At 36.0% G+C, this 21,970-nt stretch overlaps 1 long non-coding RNA gene across 4 annotated transcripts in view; it reads right to left on the bottom strand.

Annotated features, from left to right (window-relative positions):
* Positions 1-3,002: 3,002 nt before the first annotated feature.
* Positions 3,003-21,970, bottom strand: part of LOC117974855 (uncharacterized) — a 354,681-nt gene continuing 335,713 nt past the window's right edge. For all 4 annotated transcript variants that reach the window (XR_008626078.1, XR_008626080.1, XR_008626079.1 and 1 more), the window contains one exon: positions 3,003-4,568. This is a non-coding gene — a long non-coding RNA (uncharacterized LOC117974855). The remainder of the gene's footprint in view (positions 4,569-21,970) is intronic.

Genomic DNA, 21,970 nt, shown 5'->3' with positions numbered 1-21,970 from the left:
TTTGGAATATTATTAGGTCTTTTGATTAAGAAAGGTAGAGGACAAGTTGGATTTTTAAGAGAGAGATGAAGAGTTATATATTCTACATAAAATAAAAAGAGAAATTTTTAGTTTTTATCTAGTGTCTCAGAGGAAGATACTAATCAAAGATGGGAGCGAGGAAGAGGCAAATTTCAAGATGACAGAAGATTAAAACAGTATTTCTTCAGAAAGAGTAAAGGGGATTACAGCAACATGCCATAAGGACAGGTCCCTGCCACCTGTTGTGAGAGGGACCCAGCGGGAGGTAATTGAATCATGGGGATGGGCCTTTCTCATGCTGTTCTCATGACAGTGAATACGTCTCATGAGATCTGATGGTTTTATAAAGGGGAGTTTCCCCACACAACCTCTCTCATTCTATTGTGCCTGCCGCCATGTAATACGTGCCTTTCACCTTCTGCTATGACTATGAGGCTGCCCCAGCCATGTGGAACTGTGAGTCCATTAAACTTCTTTTCCTGCATAAATTACTCAGTCTAAGGTATGTCTTTATCAACAGTGTGAAAACGGACTAATACAGTAAATTGATACCAGGATTAGGGCACTGCTGTAAAGATACCCAAAAATATGGAAGCGACTTTGGAAGCAGGTAACAGGCAGAGGTTGGAACAGTTTGGAGAGCTCAGAAGAAGACAGGAAAATGTGGGAAAATTTGGAACTTCCTAGAGATTTGTTGAATGCTATTGACCAAAATGCTGACAGTGACATAAAGAATAATGTCCAGGTTGACATGGTCTCAGATGGAGTTGAGAAACTTGCTAGGGACTGGAGCAAAAGTGACTCTTGCTATGTTTTAGCAAAGAGACTGGTGGCATTTTTGCCCCTGCCCTAGAGATTTGTGGAACTTTAAGCTTGAGGAAGATGATTTAGGGTATCTGGTGGAAGAAATTTCTAAGCAACAAAGCATTTGAGAGGTGAGTTGGGTGCTGTTAAAAGCATTCAGTTTTAAAAGGGAAACAGAGCATAAAAGTTTGGAAAATTTGCAGCCTGATGGTGAGATAGAAAGAAAAACCCATTTTCTGAGGAGAAATTCAAGATGGCTGGTTGCAAAAATTTGCATAAGTAACAAAGAGCCCAACTGTTAATTGCCAAGACAATGGAAAAAATGTCTCCAGGGCATGTCAGAGACCTTTGTGGCAGGCCATCTCATCACAGCCCCAGAAGCCTAAGAGGAAGGAACGCTTTTGTGGGCTGGGCCCATGGCCTCCCTGTTATGTGCAGCCTAAGGACTTGGTAGCCTGTGTCCCAGCCATTCTTGCCATGGCTAAAGAGGCCAAGGTACAGCTTGGGCAGTGGCTTCAAAGGGTGCAAGCCCCACATGGCAGCATAAAAGTTTGGACCGCGATGTGGTGTTGAGCCTGTGGGTACACAGAACTCAATTCTTGAGGTTTGGAAATCTTTGCCTGGTTTTCAGAGTATGTATGGAAATGCCCAGATGTCCATGCAGAAGTCTGCTGCAGGGCAGAACCCTCATGAAGAACCTCTGCTAGGACAGTGTGGAAGGAAAATGTGGTGTCAGAGTCCCCATATAGAGTTCTCACTGGGTCACTGCCTAGTGGAGTTGAGAAGAGGGCCATTATTCTCCAGACTCCAGAATGGTAGATCCATCGACAGCTTGCACTGTGCACCTAAAAGAGCTGAAGACACTCAAAGCCAGGCTGTGAAAGTAGCCAGGAGGGGAGCTGTACCCTGCAAAGCCAATGGGGCAGAGCTGCCCAAGGCTGTAGGAAGCCACCTGTTGGATCAGAGTGACCTGCATGTGAGACATGGAGTCAAAGGAGATCATTTTGAAACTTTAAGGTTTAATAACTTCCCTACTGGATTTCAGACTTGCATGGGGCCTGTAGCCCCATTGTTTTGGCCAATTTCTCCCATTTGGAATGGGTGTATTTATCCAATGCCTGTACCCTCATTGTATCTAGGAAGTAACTAACTTGCTTTTGATTTTACAGGCTCATAGGTGGAAGGGACTTGACTTGTCTCAGATGAGACTTTGGACCGTGGACTTTTGAGTTATTGCTGAAATTAGTTAAGACTTTGGGAGACTGTTGGGAAGGCATGATTGGTTTTTAAATGTGAGGACATGAGATTCGGGAGGGGCCCAGGGTGGTATAATATGGTTTGGCTGTGTCCCCATGCAAATCTCATCTTAAATTCTAGCTCCCATAATTCCCATGTGTTGTGGGAGGGACCTGGTGGGAGGTAATTGAATCATCGGGGTGGGTCTTTCCCATGCTGTTCTCATGATAGTGAATAAGTCTCATGAAAGCCGATGGTTTTATAAAGGGGAGTTTCCCTACACAAACTCATTCTATCTTGCCTGTCACCATGTAATACGTGACTTTCACCTTCTGCCATGATTGTGAGGCTGCTGCAGGCATGTGAAACTATGAGTCCATCAAACCTCTTTTTCTTTATAAATTACCCAGTCTTGGGTATGTCTTTATCAGCAGTGTGAAAAGAGACTAATACATCCTTCAGCTTCTTCCCACATTACATCTCACACCTAGTGATCTGTAGAAATATTGAGAAGTGCACTGTACCTACTGGAATTTTGTTGGGGTGGAGTGGAGTTTGAGTGATTCTTTTTTCATACTAAGAAACAGTTCTGACTGGGCACAGTAGCTCATGCCAGTAATCCCAGCACTTTGGGAGGCCACTTGAGTCCAGGTGTTCAAGACCAGCCTGAGCAACATAGTGAGGCCTCATCTCTACAAAAAGCTAATAATAATAAATAGCCAGATGTGGAGGTGCATGCCTGTAGTCCCTGCTACTTTGTGGGCTGTGGTGGGAGGATCGCTTGAGCCTGGGAAGTTGAGGCTGCAATTAGTCATTATTGTGCCACTGTACTCCAGCCTGGGTGACAGAGTGAGACCTTGCCTCAAACAAAACAAAACAAAAAAAGAAACTGTTTTTCGGTAGGATGAAGTTATTTGTAGTAGACAAAAATACCCCCACACACTTAGAAAACTTACAATGGCTTGATAAACTACAAAAGTCAACTGTTCAAATATAGCTGAGAGTTGCTTTTAAACACTAGTTAATAACCTATAGCTCTTTTTCTCTTAGGGTTATTTGCCAATTGTGAGAGTTAAGAATTTGGGCTTGGACAGATGTGGTAACAGAACAGAGAAGCCAGCAGAGCTTTTGGCAGTCACATGAATTTGAAGTGACAAAATGGATTTGAGTGGAATCAACAAACAACTGTTTTCCCCTACCAGACATTTGCCCAATTCAAAAGCTCTGGATAGTCAGATAAACGGAAGATTTCTGAAAAGAATAACAAAATTTATTGTAGTCTGATGGTGCTCAAAAGACCAGGAATCTACTGAAAATACCAGTTGAAAGCAAGAGGAGTGACATCTAAGAACAGGAGAAAATTAGGAGTACTCTTGGTTTTAGCATATTTACAAAGTGGATTCAACTCATCTCAGTCTTTACTTAGACTAAAATGCAACCAGTCCATCAATGCATTTGCTTAGCAGAAGAAAGGGAGAACCCACTTTGATGGATAATATTATATGGAATTTCTAGAATTTGTATATACTATGCCTAGCATTCAGTCAAAACTTATTAGGCATACCAAGAGAAAAATAGATAATAGAAACAGATTCATATGGTTAAAATATTACAAATAGTAGATAGATACTTTAAAATAACTTCTATAAATATTAAAATGGAGGAAAAATAAAATAAAAAAGAATTAAAAGATAGAATTTTAACAAAAAGTGGAATCCATAAAAAAATTAAGTGGGCATTCTCAAACTCCAAAATTACTATGTCCAAAATAACGATCTCATTATGTAAGATTAACAGCAGACTGGAAACAGCAGAAATCATGTTAGTAAATTTAAGGCAGTTTAATGGAAATGTGTATTCTGGGGTAGAAAAACAAAAATGAAAAGAATAAAAAAAAAGATGAGATCACAAGATACATGTGGGACACGGTCAACTATACAAGTATTTGAAGATCCTAGCATATATGTTACTGGAGTCCCAGCAGGACAAGAAATTAAAAAATGTGGCAAATGTAATGTTTAAAATAATAACAAAAAATTATATCCAACTGAAAGATGATATCAACCAATAGACTCAAGAAGCTCAGTGAATCTAAAGCGCATCACAGTTGAAATTGCTGACAAAGACAAAGCCAAGAATCTTAAAACTAACCAAAGGGAGAAAAAATTACTTTCAAAGGAGCTACAGTATTTATCAATGCTAAAGATAAAAGGCATATGACAATAAAATGACAACTTCAAAATGATGAAACTATAGCATTCAGGTTAAACTATAATTCTAAACAACCCAAAAAAGACTCATAAAGTTTGGCCAGGTGTAGTGGCTCACGCCTGTAATCCCAACACTTTGGGACTATACTAAAAGTCGGGCATGGTGGCGCATGCCTGTAATCCCAGCTACAGCTACTTGCGAGGCTGAGGCACAAGAATCACTTGAACCCTGGGAGGTGGAGGTTGCAGTAAGCCATGATCACACCACTGCATTCCAGCCTGGGTGACAGACCAGACCTGTTTCAAAAAACAAAAAACAAACAAAGAAACAAAAAACAGACTCAGAAAGTTTGAAAGTAAAATGATTAAAAAAAAATTGCCAAGCAAACTAATCACGAGAAGGTTCATGTAGAAGTACTGCTATAAGGCAAAGCAAAATTTAAGTTAGGTCATACCACTACAAATTTCCAGAACTATAAAAATTTATTAAACAGTCATTTTGCCAGTTATCTTACTGGCGAAACAATTAAAATCTATATCACCCAGTAACATAGTTAAATAGATAAAACAGCATCTGACAATTAAAAACAGAAACAGATAAGGCCATAATCAGAATGGGAGAATTTAACATATAATTGCTGACAGGATAAAATGGTGAAACCAGTGACTTTTTGAAAATTTGAAAAACACAATTTATAAACTGACCTAATTGATACATTTAGAAACTGAATCCCATCATGACAAAAGTCATATTATTCCCAAATCCTTGTGTAGCTTTTACCAAAATTGATCCTACTTTGAATTATTAAGGGCATCTCAAGAGTTCAGAGTATATTTTCTGACCTTAGTGAAATGAGTTAAAAATCAATAATGAAGTTCTCAACTTCTTGGAAATTAAGGGTTACACTTCTAAATAACCCATGGGTCAAAGGAATAGAACAATGGAGATTAGAAAATAGTTTGAACTTAACTGTACTGAAGACATTATCAAACTTAGGCACAAAGATAAAACATTTTCAAAAATGAAATGATGCTCAAGTGATGCGTGCACAAAAATATCAGAAATCACACTAAAGATCTTATTCATGTAACCAAACACCATCTGTTCCCGAAAAAACTATTGAAATAAAAAATAACTGTTGGTGGGACTGTAAACTAGTTCAACCATTGTGGAAGTCAGTGTGGTGATTCCTCAGGGATCTAGAACTAGAAATACCATTTGACCCAACCATCCCATTACTGGGTATATACCCAAAGGATTATAAATCATGCCGCTATGAAGACACATGCACACGTATGTTTATTGCGGCACTATTCACAATAGCAAAGACTTGGAACCAACCCAAATGTCCACCAATGATAGACTGGATTAAGAAAATGTGGCACATATACACCATGGAATACTATGCAGCCATAAAAAATGATGAGTTCATGTCCTTTGTAGGGACATGGATGAAGCTGGAAACCATCATTCTCAGCAAACTATCGCAAGGACAAAAAAAACAAACACTGCATGTTCTCACTCATAGGTGGGAATTGAACAATGAGAACACATGGACACAGGAAGGGGAACATCACACACCGGGGCCTGTTGTGGGGTTGGGGGAGGGGGGAGGGATAGCATTAGGAGATATACCTAATGTTAAATGACGAGTTAATGGATGCAGCACACCAACATGGCACATGTATACATATGTAACAAACCTGCACGTTGTGCACATGTATCCCAAAACTTAAAGTATAATTTAAAAAAATAAAAAATAAAAAAGAGAATGAAATGAACATATTATTAAAAAGTTAAAACCAATTATTTCAATTTTTATCTCCAGAAGTTAGAAAATGCATGGTACATAAAGTGCAAAGGCAGTACAATAAAAGAATAATAAGGAATAAAAAGGAATATCTAATAGAGAATATCTCCAAGCCCAAATTATATCCCTTCAAACAATTAATAAATTTATGAATTCCTGCAGGACTAATTTTTTAAAATTAGCAAATTTAAAAATTAGAAATAAAAAGAAAATATATGAATCTAAAACACATCATAGTAAAACTGCTGACAAAGACAATACAGTGTCTACAATTGTTCAAGTGATAATTAAGAGGTAAAATAAACAACTTTACATCAGTAAATTTTACAATTTAAATACATTTAAAAATTCTTTACAATTCAAAGTTTTCCAAAACCGATACAAGAAATAAGAAATATCATTAGTGTCTGATATTTAAAGAAATGGAAAGTCTTATTAAAAACTTTCACATAAAAAGTTCCAGTAAATATTTAAGGAAGAAATAATATCAATCTTACACAAACTCTTTCTTAAAATATAAGATACAAGAGAAAATTTCTAACTCACTATAAAATCCAACATATACAGAAAGCATAATAATGAACAAGAGGACTTTATTTCAGTAATGCAGGGGTGGCTTTCCATTAAAAGACAGTCAATTCAGAACAATAGTAAATAAAGAGTGCCTTCGAAGACTGGGCATGGTTGCTCACATTTGTAATCTCAACACTTTGGGAGGCCAATGGGGGAGGATTGCTTGAGCCCAGGAGTTTGAGACCAGCCTGGGCAACACAGTGAGACCCTATCTTTACAAAAAATTAAACAATTAGCTAGGCACAATGGCATGGGCATGTAGTCCTAGCTACACGGTAGGTTGAAGTGGGAGGATCACTTCAGCCTGGAAGGCGGAGGATGCAGTGAGCTATGATCACCTCTGTGCACTCCAGTGTGGTTGACAGAGTGAGACCCTATCTCAAAAAATAAAATTAAAAAATGGTGATTTCAGAAGATCTATAAATTTGAAGATATTCATTCACATTATAGAAAATGTACAAAACTTACTCTCAAGTTAGTCATAGTTATTATTTAAGCAGATACGTTATCATCAATATGATGATAAGTGCTGTAAGGAAGTGACACCAACAAAGAGCTATAGCGCCCATTTTTTTTTCTGGAAGAAATTAGAGAAGACTTTATCAGAGGACAGCATTTAAGTCATGATTTCCTTTCTTTATTCAGCCAATAATTTTTTTTGTTACTGCTCCTTGTGTAGCAGGGCTACCCCATAGGCAGTGTGCCCAGAGTAGCCTTTTTCAGCCAATAATCGCTCACTGAGCACTTTATGTGATTCAAGCATTGATTAGGCAATGGAGAAGCAGAGATAAAAAAACAGATTTAATATAATTCTCTGTAGCTATTATTATCACACATTTAATATTCACCTTTATTCACAGAATATAAGCTTTTTCAGAACAGAAATTCTTTCTAATCTGTTCACTGACTGATATGGTTTGGATGTCCTCTCCAAAACTCTTGTTGAAACTTAATACCCAATGTGGCAATATTGAGAGGTAGGGTCCTTAACAGGGCTCTGCTCTTATGAATGGATTAATTTTTTCACATATTCATAAATTAATAGGTTAGTAAATCAATGTGTTATCATGCAAGGGCAACCAGTAGCTTTATAAGAGGAGGAAGAGAGACCTAAGCCAGAATGTTAGCTTACTCAATACCATCACCCTGTCCCAGGCCCTGCTATGACTCAGGCCTCTGAAGAGAGTCCTTACCAGCAAGGAGGCTCTCAGCAGATCACTCCTTGACCTTGGACTTCTCAGCCTCCATAAGTGTAAGAAATAAGTTCATTTTCCTTATAAATTACCCAGTTTCAGGTATTCTGTTATAAGCAACAGAATATGGACTAACACAGTGACACATCTCCAGGACCCACTTTAATATCTAGCTCATTAAAGAAACACATAATAATGTTGTACCACCTAAAACAGGTGTTTGCCCAAAGTATGATGGGCCACATCACTGGGGATTTGGGGAAATAATATATGACATATTTTATATATGATATAGTGACAAAAATTCCATGGTAGAAGATTTGACCCTGGTATAGAGAGGGTGAGAAAAAGAGAAAACAGCAGGAAAATTTATTCCAGGCAGAAGGAGCTTAGAAACCAAAATGAGGGGATGAGAAACATCTCCTCTATTGGCTTATTAACTGTATTTTTTTGTTTTATGTTTTATGGTTGCTAGACTTACAATATATAACCTTAACTTACGACAATCTACTTGTAAAACATATTATGGAATTATGTATCATTAAAGAATCTTGTAGACTGTATTTCCATTTCCTTTTTGTCCTTTGTACTATTATTATAATACATTTTACATCTGTACAAGTAATAAAGCAGTCAACATATTGCTATTAATTTTGCTTTAGTCTAGTATTATTTAACAATATTAAAAATCAAGAATTACTTCTATTTATATTTACCATTTTTGAAACTTTGCATTCAGCCTGAAAAATGTTTTTTAGCTTTTTATGTAGTGTTGGTCAGCTGGCTCAAAATTCTCTCAGGTTTTGTTATTTAACAATGTGAATATTTTATTTTTATTTTTCTCAAATGCTTTGCTGGATATAGCATCTAGCTTGAAAATCTTTTTAATTTTTATTCAGTACTTTAAAATGCTACATTGTCTTTTGAACTGTATTCTGATGAGAAATAGATGTTATTTCTTGGTAGTTTCCCCCATCATATCTCTTTTCTTTTTATATGTCACCTCCAATTATACATATATTAGACTTCTTGATATTACCACAAGGAAACTGAAGAACCGTTTTGTTCCTTTTGACCTACTTTTTTCTGTGCTTCATTTCAGGTAATTCTATTTCCCTGTCTTCAAATTCACTAATCCTTTCTCATCTTTCTTTAATTTTTCCATAAGCCCACCTAGTGATTATTTCATTTTAAGGTTTTTTTTTTTTTGGCACTTGAAGTTCAGTATCTTAAACCTCCATGACTCTTTTAATTATGTTTATGCTTTCCCTTAAGTGCTTGAATGTTTTAACATAGTTCTTTTAAAGTTCTTGGATGCTTATTCCATCTTCCTTGACATTTTTTAGTCGGTTTGTATTGACTGATTTTTCTTGTACTTATGGATTACATGTTCCTGCTTCCTCACATGGCTTGTAGTTTGTATCAGCTGTTGGACGTTTTACTGTTATGTTGTTGAGTATCTGAAATTTACAACCTTCCTATTGAGAATGACAAATTTTGTTCAGAGTATTAATTGATTTATTTGTAAATCAGCTTATGCCTTTTGAGGAAAGTTCAAAGACTGTAAAGTTTTAACTATTAGTTATTTTATCTAGATAATTATTTTTTTATCTTATCTAAACAGTGACTGTCAAACCCCAAGATGTAACATAATCTCATTAGAATGCATGTAAATACAGTATTTTCAGGAAAATAATTAACTTCAGATTCCAGATCTTCCTGGTACTGACGCCTGACAATGACATATCTGTCTGATTGGGTTTGATCTTTCATGGTTCCTTCCTACCTCTCTGTATCTTTGGGCGTCTGCCTTTATTTTCTCTTTGATATTTTAGCATTTCTAGCTTTTGATGGTCTTCAAAATATTCTATTATTTTTACCTGTATAATCTCTATACATTCTAGATTTTGGATTTCTCATTGGCTTCATGATCTAATATCTTTTCTGACTGTAAACTTCCAGGGTTCTGGCAAGAACATAATGACAGATGACTACTGAGTCTTTCACTTATCCTCCTGAGAACTAGGGAGAGCAATGAAAACACTACTCTTTCTACCAATTTCCTTTTCCTAATAGCATTAATACTTTTGGATAATAAGAAATAGATTTCACATATATATCCACTTAAACAATTTGGGCTCCTTGAAGTAATGACTGATTCTAAGACATGAGCAAAAACTGAAAAAAGAGAACAAAGAATATCATATCCCAAGAAGAAGAAACTTTTCAAGGACTAATGTGATCATGTCAGAAGAGCCTAGGAGCCCATATAACTAGAATCTCACTGGCCAAATTTGGAGCAATAAGAGAAATGTAAATAATAATTATTGTAAATGAATGACAATTTTGAATTAATAAAAAATAAGTTTGTCTGTGAGACCACTTAGAGAATAAAAAGTCCTTTCCTCTCCCCAAAAAGTAGAGAGAAAGCAAAATACAAAATGGTACAACTAATGCTGTTACAATATTCATAGGTATAGAAATGTTACTAATGCTTTTATTTTATTTTTATAAAAATTTATATTATTAGCAATTCAAAGCTATAATTATTTTAAATTGTATTATCTAATATCTTTGGGGCATAAAGTGAACTCTTTATTATCACCTTTGGTGTGTTTGAAGGTGTGTTTGAACTGATCATGTTATAACAAAAAATTAACACTCAAAGAAAAAAAAATAGCCAACCAGTTTATTGGGGGTAAACTTGCATTCCCTGACAAATAATGTATGTAATCTATTGCCAAAGGATAATAAATCTGCATATAAAACCACTATGATGTTTACTGTACTATATGAAATGTGTTAACATTTTAAAACAGTTATCAGACATAGTAGTAAATGTGTGCTGATATTGCATCAGAAATAATTTTAATCAAGCAGATAGTTTATTCTTTGGTTTGCTTTTTAAGTTAGCATTTATTTTTATAACTGATAAACCCTAGTTGCAAGCAGTATTTATAAGACCCAACAGCTGGCATTATGAGTATTGGTTTATGGAAGCTAAATCTTTTTAAAAAAATCAGTTAGTTTGTTAAATTATAGTTATCAAAAATGACATGATTAGATAACCTTCTCATCTTTTGTAACTATTTCTGAAGTTTTGTTCCCAAATAAACAAACTGTATTTAATGACTGTATCAGCTTAATTTCTAGAAGCACCTTTTGCATTCTTGAAAGGAACAAATGGATCAAATCAAAGTTTGTGTCAAACCAAAGTTCCAGAGTAATAAAAAATCCTTACACCTCCCATTTTAAAATTTTTGTTATATTTTCTAAGTTTTTAAGAAATTGTGAATTTACTCTTTTACTTTTTCAATCAAGCTTCTCATTATGGAACAAGTTAAAGACAGAAAACAATGGCTGCTCTGCAATCTCAGTGGTTACATTTGAAAGTCTGTCTACAAAGAAGAAAAAAATATTTCACTTCTTCAATTCTTCAGATATGTTGTAAAGCTAGAATTTTTGAAAGCACCATAGACAACAAACCATTTCCAAAATACACTTTTATTCATTGGAGGACTATTTTAAATTTTTCATTGTACTTTTTATATTTCCAAATTCTAGAATGCATCATGTATTTGCATTTCTCAAATTAAACAAATAACATTAAATCATCTTAAAGTGTCTTTGCCATTATTACATTGAGAACTACTGCTTCTATTTGATAAAAATTGAAAGAATATCACAGAACTACCAATTTCCTATTGTAATCTAATTTAATTTGAAGCATACAATCAAACATAATGATGTCATAATATCAAATTTCAATTAAATTATGTTTGTGTTCATTATATAAGCCAACACAATTTTATTGTAAAGAAGGGTATTGTAGTGAATTTAATAAAGCTAAAAACATTGTCTCCAAGAAGCCACAGCTACAGTGAAGGTATTACAATATACATTTGTCAACACATATACATTTGATAAATATAAATGTTTTAGCAGCTCAGAGGTAATAAAACCTGTGTTTTTGATATGAATGGGGCTTGCAGGGTGAGAACAACTAAACAGATAGAAAGACTGAGGGTGGATAATCCATGGTGGTTGTATAGGTAACAAAAAAATAGAACATTACAAAACAAAACCAGATATTTTAAAGGCATTTTGAAATTTAAAAAAAAAAAAACCTAGTTTGTCACAAAAAGTCATACCGGTAATATGTGTAAGGATAAGTTTGTGAAAAGAGCAGAATATTAGGTCTGAAAACAGGAGGAGATAAAAGTATTGAAAATCACAAATGGCACACTGAGAAATCTGGAACTTATCCTACAGGTAACCAGAAGCCATTACACATTTCAGAACAGGTAGAAAAACACTGTTTGAGAGAATGGAGACAATGGAGGAAGTGTCAGTGCCAAAATGGTAGTAATATTTGAGGTATGAATTGGAAGCTCTGGACTAGGTTAATAACACCAAAAAAAAAAAAGGACGGTAAAAGACAGGTAGAACAGAACATATGGATGAGATATCTACTGGTTTTTGGGGAGGATAGATGAGGAAAGAGAAATTAAAATGGCTTTATATTTTAGCAGGGGTTACTAGGAAACTAGAAATGTAGATGCTTGCCCCACATAGAATCTAAAATCATATAAAGCCACAATCTTTCATATGCACATAATTCTTCTGTATGTATAAAGTGTAGACACAAACTTGTGTAAAGGAATTATTTCTATTTCTACCAGAATTGACAACTGAGTGGGTTTTTGGACACATCATGGTGCATCACATATATAAACATTTAAAATGTCTTTGAGTTAAGTGATCCCCCCTCAACCTCCTGTCAAATAAATTATCCCATTAGTATAATACTTCATTCTGGGATCCAAGAATCTCAAGACAAAAATAACTAATATGTTTTCCTTTTGCTTTGTTACTTTTGAAAATAAGTTAAAAATTAGTTTTTTTTATCCAATTCAGTTTACACTTCCCCAGTACTTAATGTCACTGAGCAACAATAAGAATGTTTTTCTTCAATATCTCCCTCTACAATTAAAGTAGCATTATGAAATTTTTATCAATATTTAAGCAGAAGATGGGGTTGTAGTTACTGTGAATATTTCTCTAAATACCTCTCTTCTCTGTCAAAGAAATGTCTATGACAATTACTTGCATCTTCTTCTATTTACACTGAAGCCAGGCGTCACAATGGCTTAAAACAATCAAAGCCTCATTTCACAGCGCTCATGTCTTTAATCCTCTTTGTACTTCTTACCTTACTCCTCTTTTCTCTCTTCTCTTTGCTCTCCACTTCCCTTGTCCTTTTCTACCACTTTTCTCTTTGATTCTCTCTGCCCCATCCTGGTGCTGCTTCTTTTTTTCTCCTTTGTCATTCTCAATGACCATTGGCCGCTTGCTTTGAATCTCTGGAACTACTCTTTTAAGATTCATAAGGTGAAAAAGTGAGCACCATATCTGACTATGGAAATAGATGTCGATGTATCCTCTGCTATTTTGGAGAAGTATTTATATTCAAATATAATGGATATATAAAATGGACATACATGGATGTCTTTCTCTTTGCTCATCCTCCTTTCCTCCTGGATCTGCTCCACCCCTACCTACCCTGACCCTCTCACATGCTTGGCTTTAGGAAAGCAAAGAGTTTGTGTTCTGAAATCCTGTCCCTGGGCCATAGCTGTTTGGCCCATGTTTGGGCAACTGTCCCAAGCTATGTGAATAAAATTGTTTTTCTAATATTTTTGCTTTAGGACCTAGAGAATTGAGCCATGCTCTCTTCAGTTGGTTAAAAGAGTCAAGATTTACATTTTGCAAATTCTTATTAACCATATTCCTTTGTCATGTGAAGAAAGCTGGTCTACAGAAAAGGAGAATAAAGACAGGAAGAAGAAAGCAGCAACACCGGAGGGAGTGCATTTGATGTGTTCCAGTCTTTGGTTGGTCATTATTTAGCCCCAACCTAGTCTTTGGGTTCAATGAAACAGTCTAATATTTTTACAATGACTTTTTTGGGTTTCCGTTTTGTATAACTACAAGAGCAGGGGTTTCTATAAAAATCTTAGCAGTTTCTGAAGTATGGCAGACCATTTTATATTTGTGCCCCGTTTAATAATTCTCCCTGCTTACAATAACCACTTTTCAAGTAATTGTCTAATTATTTAAATATCAGCTGAAATTTATTCTTATGTAACCTAGTTGTAGAGGTTAGTCTATGTATTAGTAGTCTAACTCTTTACACTAGGACATCTATGAATGGTAAATATAAGATATCACTATAAACTAGATTATTAGAATATAAAATAAACTTCATTTAATAACCAAGTCTAAATAGATTGGTATATATTAAAGGATTACTGATCACAAACCTTAAGTAAATTTTAAACCAAAATGATTTTTAATACTTTTATAATATTTCCTATGTGCCAAGATTTTTTCTAACTGCTTTACATATAGTAGTCATTAAGTTTTTGAAATAACCCTGTGAGGATTTGCTGTAATTTTCTGCATTATGCATATAAAGAAACCGAAACATAGGGAGGCTAATTAACTTGCCCAAAGATTCAGAGCTTGTAAGTGGTAGAGTCAGGATCTGAACCAGTGTGTGGTCCTTCCAGAATTGTTTCTTATAACCAAGATGTTATGTTTCTACCATTAGAACAATTAGCTTCAAATACAAAAACGTAAAGATCTATCACTCAGCAATATTTTGTAAATCAGAAAAAAGGGTAAGCACATGTGGAAAAATAAATGACCTGCCCTTTATGACTCAGATCGTTAGTGCTGGATCTAGGACAGACAAGAATTCTGACTTCAGGTTGAACATGTTAGTCAATCATTTATTTAATAGATGGTACTATATTTATATCTGTCTTTTGTTCTCTATTAATAAGGGAGTGGTTTGATAGTGATTTGGTTTATTTGAAAGATATGGACATAAATAATCTGAGATATGACACAATATAAAAATTTAAATTTATATAAATACTGAAGAGTACATTCAGAATTTCAGCTGTGGAAATATAGATATTCCACTATTGAATCTTTACTCTTGACAGAGGTAAATTTTTATCTGATAAGAGAGGTTTCACAAGGAAGAAAAATAATTGAGTGTCTTAAAATTTTATTTACTTCATTTGGAAGATATTCTTAAGTGTCTATGACTGATTCATGAAAATTATGCATATCTTTTTGTAAGTGTAATCTGGTGTAACAACAAAATCATTTGAAATTTGAAACTGACCAAGTCACCGGCATTTTAATATACTTAACGAGTTAGGATTTGATATTATCATCTTCCCATTGCATCATATGGAACTTGTTCTCCTATGGTATGAAAAGGTAATGAACAGAAGACTCAAAAGAGGAGAAAAGCAGTCTTTCTTCTCTCCTTTGGAAGAAAATTAGTTGGAATATAGATTGCAAAAGAAAATAAGGTCTAAGCCATCATCTTTGAATTCTGCAAGAGTGTGATGTAATTTAATGAGTCAAATCATTGGCAGTAAATAATTCAGAATATAATGAGTTAAAAAGTAGACTACCCAAAAGATTATAAATCAGGCTACTATAAAGACACACGCACGCGGCACTATTCACAACAGCAAAGACTTGGAACCAACCCAAATGTCCATCAATAATAGAATGGATAAAGAAAATGTGGCACATATACACCATGGAATACTATGCAGCCATAAAAATGGATGAATTCATGTTCTTTTCAGGGCCATGGATGAGGCTAGAAACCATCGTTCTTAGCAAAATATCAGAAGGACAGAAAATCAAACACTGCATGTTCTCACCCATAAGTGAGAGTTGAACAATGAGAACACATGGACACAGGGAGGGGAACATCACACACCGGGGCCTGTTGGGGGGTTTGGGGGGCTGGGGGAGGGATAGCATTAGGAGAAATACCTAAAGTAAATGACGAGTTGATTGGTGCAGCCAACCTACATGGCACATGTATACCTATGTAACAAACCTGCACATTGTGCATATGTACCCTAGAACTTAAAATATAATAATAATAATAAAAAGTAGACTACAAAAAGAAGTCTGTATACATGTTAAATGTATACAGTATACATGTATACAGACTGTATAATGTATACAGTCTTTATATGTGTTAAATGTATACAGTGTGTATACATGAACATTTTATTTTAATATATCTCAAGACTAACAACATTATATTGGTTGGTCCTTCAAAACTGTCACCTTTCAATTTTTCTTAGGACAAATTGATTCATTAAAACTAGAGTATCTAAAAGTATTCAAGTATGGACACTCTGGCCCATGACTTTAATCCCAGCACTTTGGGAAGTCAAGGCAGGAGGATTGCTTGAGCCTAGGAGTTATAGACCAGCCTGGGCAACAGAGAAAAACCCCTTCTCTACGAAAAGTACAAAAATTAGCTGGGCATTGTGGCATGCACCTGTGGTCTCAGCTACTTGGCAGGCTGAGGTGGGAGGATTGCTTGAGCCAGGGAGGTCAAGGCTACAGTGAGTCTTTATTGCACCACTGAACTAAAGCCTGGGTGACAGAGTGAGACCACATCTCAAAAAAAAAAAAAAAGGGTTCATATGAACATTTTAAAGATATTAATTTAAAATTTTTTTTCTATCTTATGAATGGTTATTTACCTGTTAGGTGCTGTTATCTTATGGCTAACACAAGCCATAATTGTCACCCTCTTGTGCCAAATGCCTGTGGATATGTTATGATATATGGAAACACAATTTTGAAGATGGAATTAAGGTTCTAGTAAGTTGATTTTAAAATAGAGAGATTATTCTGGATTAGTATGTGGGCCTTTACAAATAGAAGAAGGAAGAAGAGTCAGTCAGTGAAGACTTGGCAGAGAAGACATGTCAGAATAGATGACAGAAGAGATGAATTATGGAAGGACTTGAATCATGATGGCTGACTTTGAAGATAAAAGGGCCATAAGATAAGGAAAGCAGACAATCTCTAAAGGTAAAAAATGATTCAGACCTTTAGCCAGCAAGAAAATAGGGATTTTAATTCTATAGCTGCATGGAATAGAATTCAGCCAACAATATGCATGAACCTGAAAGTGGATTCTTCCCTAGAACCTTCAGTAAGAAGCACAGGCCTACAGACCCTTGATTTTAGCTCAGGAGCCTATGTTGAACTTTTGATCTAAAGAACTCTGAGATAATAAATTTGTGTTGTTTAGAACTACTAAGTCTGTCATACTACGTTATTGTGTCGATAGAAAATGAATGCAATTGCCAACTTCATGTCAGGTATTTTACTTGAACTTCTGCAATTATCTTTAGGAGGGTTTATATAAAAATAAGCTTACAATTTTGAAGGTACTTTTAAAATGCAGAGAATATAAGGAGGACTCAAAGATAAATTAATTTACATAGTTATTTTTTGGTTGTAGTGAGAGATAAGAACTGCTGAGGACGCCAGACAGATACAGAGAAATTGCACAAGAACAGGAGATCAAATATATGTAAAAATTCTGTAGAAATGGAAACATTTAGAGAATTACCAAAAAACAGTATAGCGTATCATTAATTTATTAGTTACCATGCAATTAGGCAACCGTAATACTATACAAACACTCTAGAATTTTCCATTTCATGAACAAGCATTTATCAATTGTGTCTAATTTGATCCTCACAACAAATTAAGTAGATATTGTCATTGTAATACAGCTATAAAAATACTACCAGAACTTGAATTCAGGTTTTATATATCAAAACATACATTTTAATAAATACAATGGCATTGTTCCTATTCTATTGCCACTGCTCCTAAGAAATTTCTGGACTGCGGAATGACCTGTTAGGAACCAAGCTGCACAGCAGATGAGCAGCAGGCAAGCAAGTGATGCTTTATCTGTATTTACAGCTGCTCCCCATTGCTCTCATCACTGCCTGAGCTCTGTCTCCTGTCAGATCATTGGTGACATTAGATCCTCATAGGAGCATGAGCCTTATTGTGAACTGCACACATGAGGGATCTAGGTTGCATGCTCCTTATGAGAATCTAATGCCCAATGATCTGAGGTGGAGCTTAGGCAGTGATGCTGGTACGGGGGAGTGGCTGCAAATACAGATTAACATTAGCAGAGAGGGTTGACTACACAGAGACCATAATAAATCAATTGATTGCTGACTCACATCAAAACCCTATCAGTGAGTGGCAAGAGACAATTAGTTGCATAGTGGCAGGCTTTAAGTCAGAATCCAGCACTTATTATAGTCTGCCCATTATTTTATTTACCACTTAAATCCACACCTCTTTCCTGAACTGTGCACTTGTTCAGTCATAGTTTTGGTAGGCCCACAAGCTAACCCTAGCCAAAATGAGTAAAAAGCAAACATCACTGGAGAGCTTCTTTGAAAAGGGGGAAAGACCAAATGATGAGACGGCAGAAGACTTGAAGACTGCCAACAAAAAGAAAGTTGCATTTAAAAGAAAATACCAAGAGTCCTACTTAAATTATGGGTTCATTGGAACAGGTGATTCACATTCTCCAAGCCTGCTCTATTTGTTCATTTTCACACTGCTATAGACTGAATAATTTATAAACAAGGGAGGTTTAATTGACTCATAGTTCTGCATGGCTGGGGAGGCCTCAGGAAACTTACAGTCATGGTGGAAGGTGAAGGGGAGGCAGGCACCTTCTTCACAAAGACACAGGAGAGAGAGGGAGACAGTGCACAAGAAAGCGCCACACTTTAAAACCACCAATTCTCATGAGAACTCACTCACCATCATAAGAACAACATGGAGGAAACCACCCTCATGAACCAATCACCTCCTCTGAGGTCCCTCCCTTGACAAATGGGGATTACAATTCGAGACGAGATTTCCGTGGGGACACAGAGCCAAACCATATCACTTGCTTTGTATAATACTTGGCAACCGCCTATTCCATGACACCATGAAACCTTCAAAATGGCTTTGCCACATGGAGACCAAACACCCTGCCTGAAAAGACAGGTCTTTGGAGTTTTTCAAAAGAAACAAATATCAACACAAAGAATAGAAGCAATTATTGAAGGCCACCACTTCATCAAATGTATTTGCACTGAGAGCATCATTCCTAGTGGCTAACTGCACTGCTAAAGCTAATAAGCCCTTTTCTATAGGTGAAGAGTTGATCCTGCCTGCTGCTAAGGACATTTGTCATAAACTTTTAGGAGAGACAGCAATTAAAAAGGCAGCATGTGTTCATCTTTCAGCTAGCACCATAACCAAAGGAACTGATAAAATAGCAGAGGATATTGAGGCACAATTGTTAGAGAAAATTGAGTCATTGTGGTACGCAATCCATATTGACAAGTCTACCAATGTCGACAACAAGGCAACAATGCTTGTTTCTGTCTGATATATTTTTCAGGAGGATGTTCCTGAGGATATATTACGTGCATTCTTGTTGCCAACCAACACCACAGCTGCAGAACTATTGAGTATTTGAATGATTACATATCAGGAAAACGTAACTGGTCATTTTATGCCAGTATTTGCATGAAGTGAGCGGCTGCCATGACTGGATTGCTTTCTGGTTTCACTACTCAGGTCAAAGACATCGCTTCTGGATGTGAGTCTATGCACTGTGTCATTCATAGTGAAATGCTGGCTAGCCAACAAATGTCACCTGAACTTAACAACGTTTTGCAGAATGTGATTAAAAGTATTAACACATTAAAGTACATTCCTTTAACTCATATCTGTTTGTGCAGCTGTGTGAGGAGATGGATGCAGGGCACACATGTCGTCTCTTATACACAGAAGTGAGACGGCTTTCTAAAAGTAGATAACTAGCCAGAGTTTTCAAGTTAGGAGAGCCACTCCAGAGATTTCTTTTAGATAAACAGGCATCACTGGCAGCACATTTCAGTGACACAGAATGGGTCGCAAAACTTGTTTATTTGTGTGACATGTTCAACATGCTCAAGAAATTCAAACTGTCAGTTCAGAGAAGAATGACAACTGTGTTTAAGTCAGCAGATAAAGTGGCTGCCTTCAAAGCCAAACTGGAATTATGTGGGAAATGAGTGAACATTGGGATTTTTGATGTGTTTCAAACATTAGCAGAGATTTTAAAAGAGACTAAGCCAGAGCCTTTTTTCTCCCAGATGGTGCATGATCACCCATCTTAACTTTCAAAAGAATTTGAGCATTACTTCCAAACTACAAAAGACCTCCGAACTGGGAAGGAATGGATACCTGACCCATTTGTTAATAAGCCAGGTGAATCAACTTTGTCCATGCTGAAAGAGGATCAACTGCCTGAGATGGCAAATGACAGTAGCATTGAAAGTATGTTTGAGATAACTTCTAATGTCCATACATTCTGGATTAGAGTCAAGGTGCAATATCCTGAGATTGCCACAAAAGTGTTGACAAGCCTACTTCCATTTCCAACATCCTATCTTTGTGAAGCAGGGTTTTCTGCAGTGACAGCAACCAAAACAAGATTATAGAGTAGACTGGACATAAGCAATACACTTCAGATGTCACTGTTTCCCTTCTAGTTGCAGAAAAACAAGCTCAGGGCTCCCACTGATTCTATATTATGGTGAGTTATATAATTATTTCACTATATATTACAATGTAATAACAATAGAAATAAAGTGCACAATAACTGTAATGCACTTGATTCCATCACCTGCAACCTGTTCCGTGGAGAAATTGTCTTCCACCAAACAAGTCCCTTGTGCCAAAAAGTTTGGGGACCACTGTATTTTTGGTTACACAATTGCCAGGGAAATCATTTCACTAGACCCAGATATGAATAACCTTGGTATCAAAGGCCTCAATTTTATTATTTTTTGTTTTATTGTTTGTTTGTTTTCTGGAGACAGGGTCTCTCTCTTTCCTCCAGGCTGGAGTTCAGTGGTGGGATCCTGGCTCACTGAAGCCTCAGTCTCTCGGGCTTATTATCCTCCCACCTCAGCTTCCAAGTAGCTGGGACTACAGGCATGCACCACCATGCCCAGCTAATTGTTTTGTATTTTTTTGTAGACATGGGTTTCACCATGTTGCCCAGACTGACCTCAAACTCCTGAACTCAAGCCATCTGTCTGCCTCGGCCTCCCAAAGCGCTGGGGTTACTGGTGTGAGTGACAGACCGTACCCAACCAAAGGACTCAGTTTTATATAGGAAAGTTTAAAAAGTTTAAAATACTTTAGAAAGTAAAGAGAAGCATATCCAATTTTAGTGTAGTCTCAATTACAAGTATGTTTACCCTTTTCTCAAGCCACTTAAGCCTTGCTTGGTGTAAGTTATTTTGCTGTGAGATTTATTGAGTGCTCAGATCCAAAGCAACTCAGCTAAAATGTAACTACTTCATTAAAAATGAATATAGATCAATTGTCTTTTTGTCAGCTGGAACCTCTTCTGGTCACTTCTAAATCTTTACTGGATGCTTATGCAAACTTTGTTTATATATTTTCTTACTCTCCGTCAGTTGGTAAAGATCAAGTTTTTCTCACATGCCACCTTTAGTCAGATAGATACTCTTCATATAAAATCAAGAAATGTATGATTTGAACTAATGACTTAAGAAACTAGAACAAACTGCTCTTAATTTAGGGTAAGTTATCTCTTATTTTAGGGTAAGCTACACAGGAGAAAGCAAACACTAAAAATTGCGACTTTCTATGGTCAGTTCTTCATTAGTCTGTTAAAGAGTAAAAGATGATTCAAAACAGCTAATTATTCAAAACATCATGCCTATTTGGATTTGGTATTTGTGTGTGTGTGTGTGTGTGTGTGTGTGTGTGTTTACATTGGAAAATAATGATAGAAATCTAGTTCAAGATGGAAGACTGAACATATGCATTTATAGTTTTTCCCTCTAGTTATACTCCCAAATGTATAGGATATGAGTTTTTTAAAGAATGTTGTATAGAGAAAAGAGAGCAGAAATATCAAAGACATTGAGGTCTCAATAAATCTGTGCACGATTAGTTATATAAAGCAGTTCTAACAGTGGAAAACAGGAGAAAAACCACAGCCTAGAAGAGTAGAAACCAGAAACAGTCTTCCGTTGGCCAAGGGAGTTCTTCTGCCTGTTGGAACGCCAACAGTGGTAAAGAAAAGGGATTAATTAAAGATCTGCGTAGAGAACATGATAGTTTCTATTTCTCTCATGTATCCCTGGCCCACTGAGCAAAG

Source organism: Pan paniscus, chromosome 1, assembly GCF_029289425.2.
Source record: "Pan paniscus chromosome 1, NHGRI_mPanPan1-v2.0_pri, whole genome shotgun sequence".
NCBI classification, from domain to species: Eukaryota; Metazoa; Chordata; class Mammalia; order Primates; family Hominidae; genus Pan; species Pan paniscus.
This window is presented reverse-complemented; position numbering and strand designations above follow the sequence as displayed.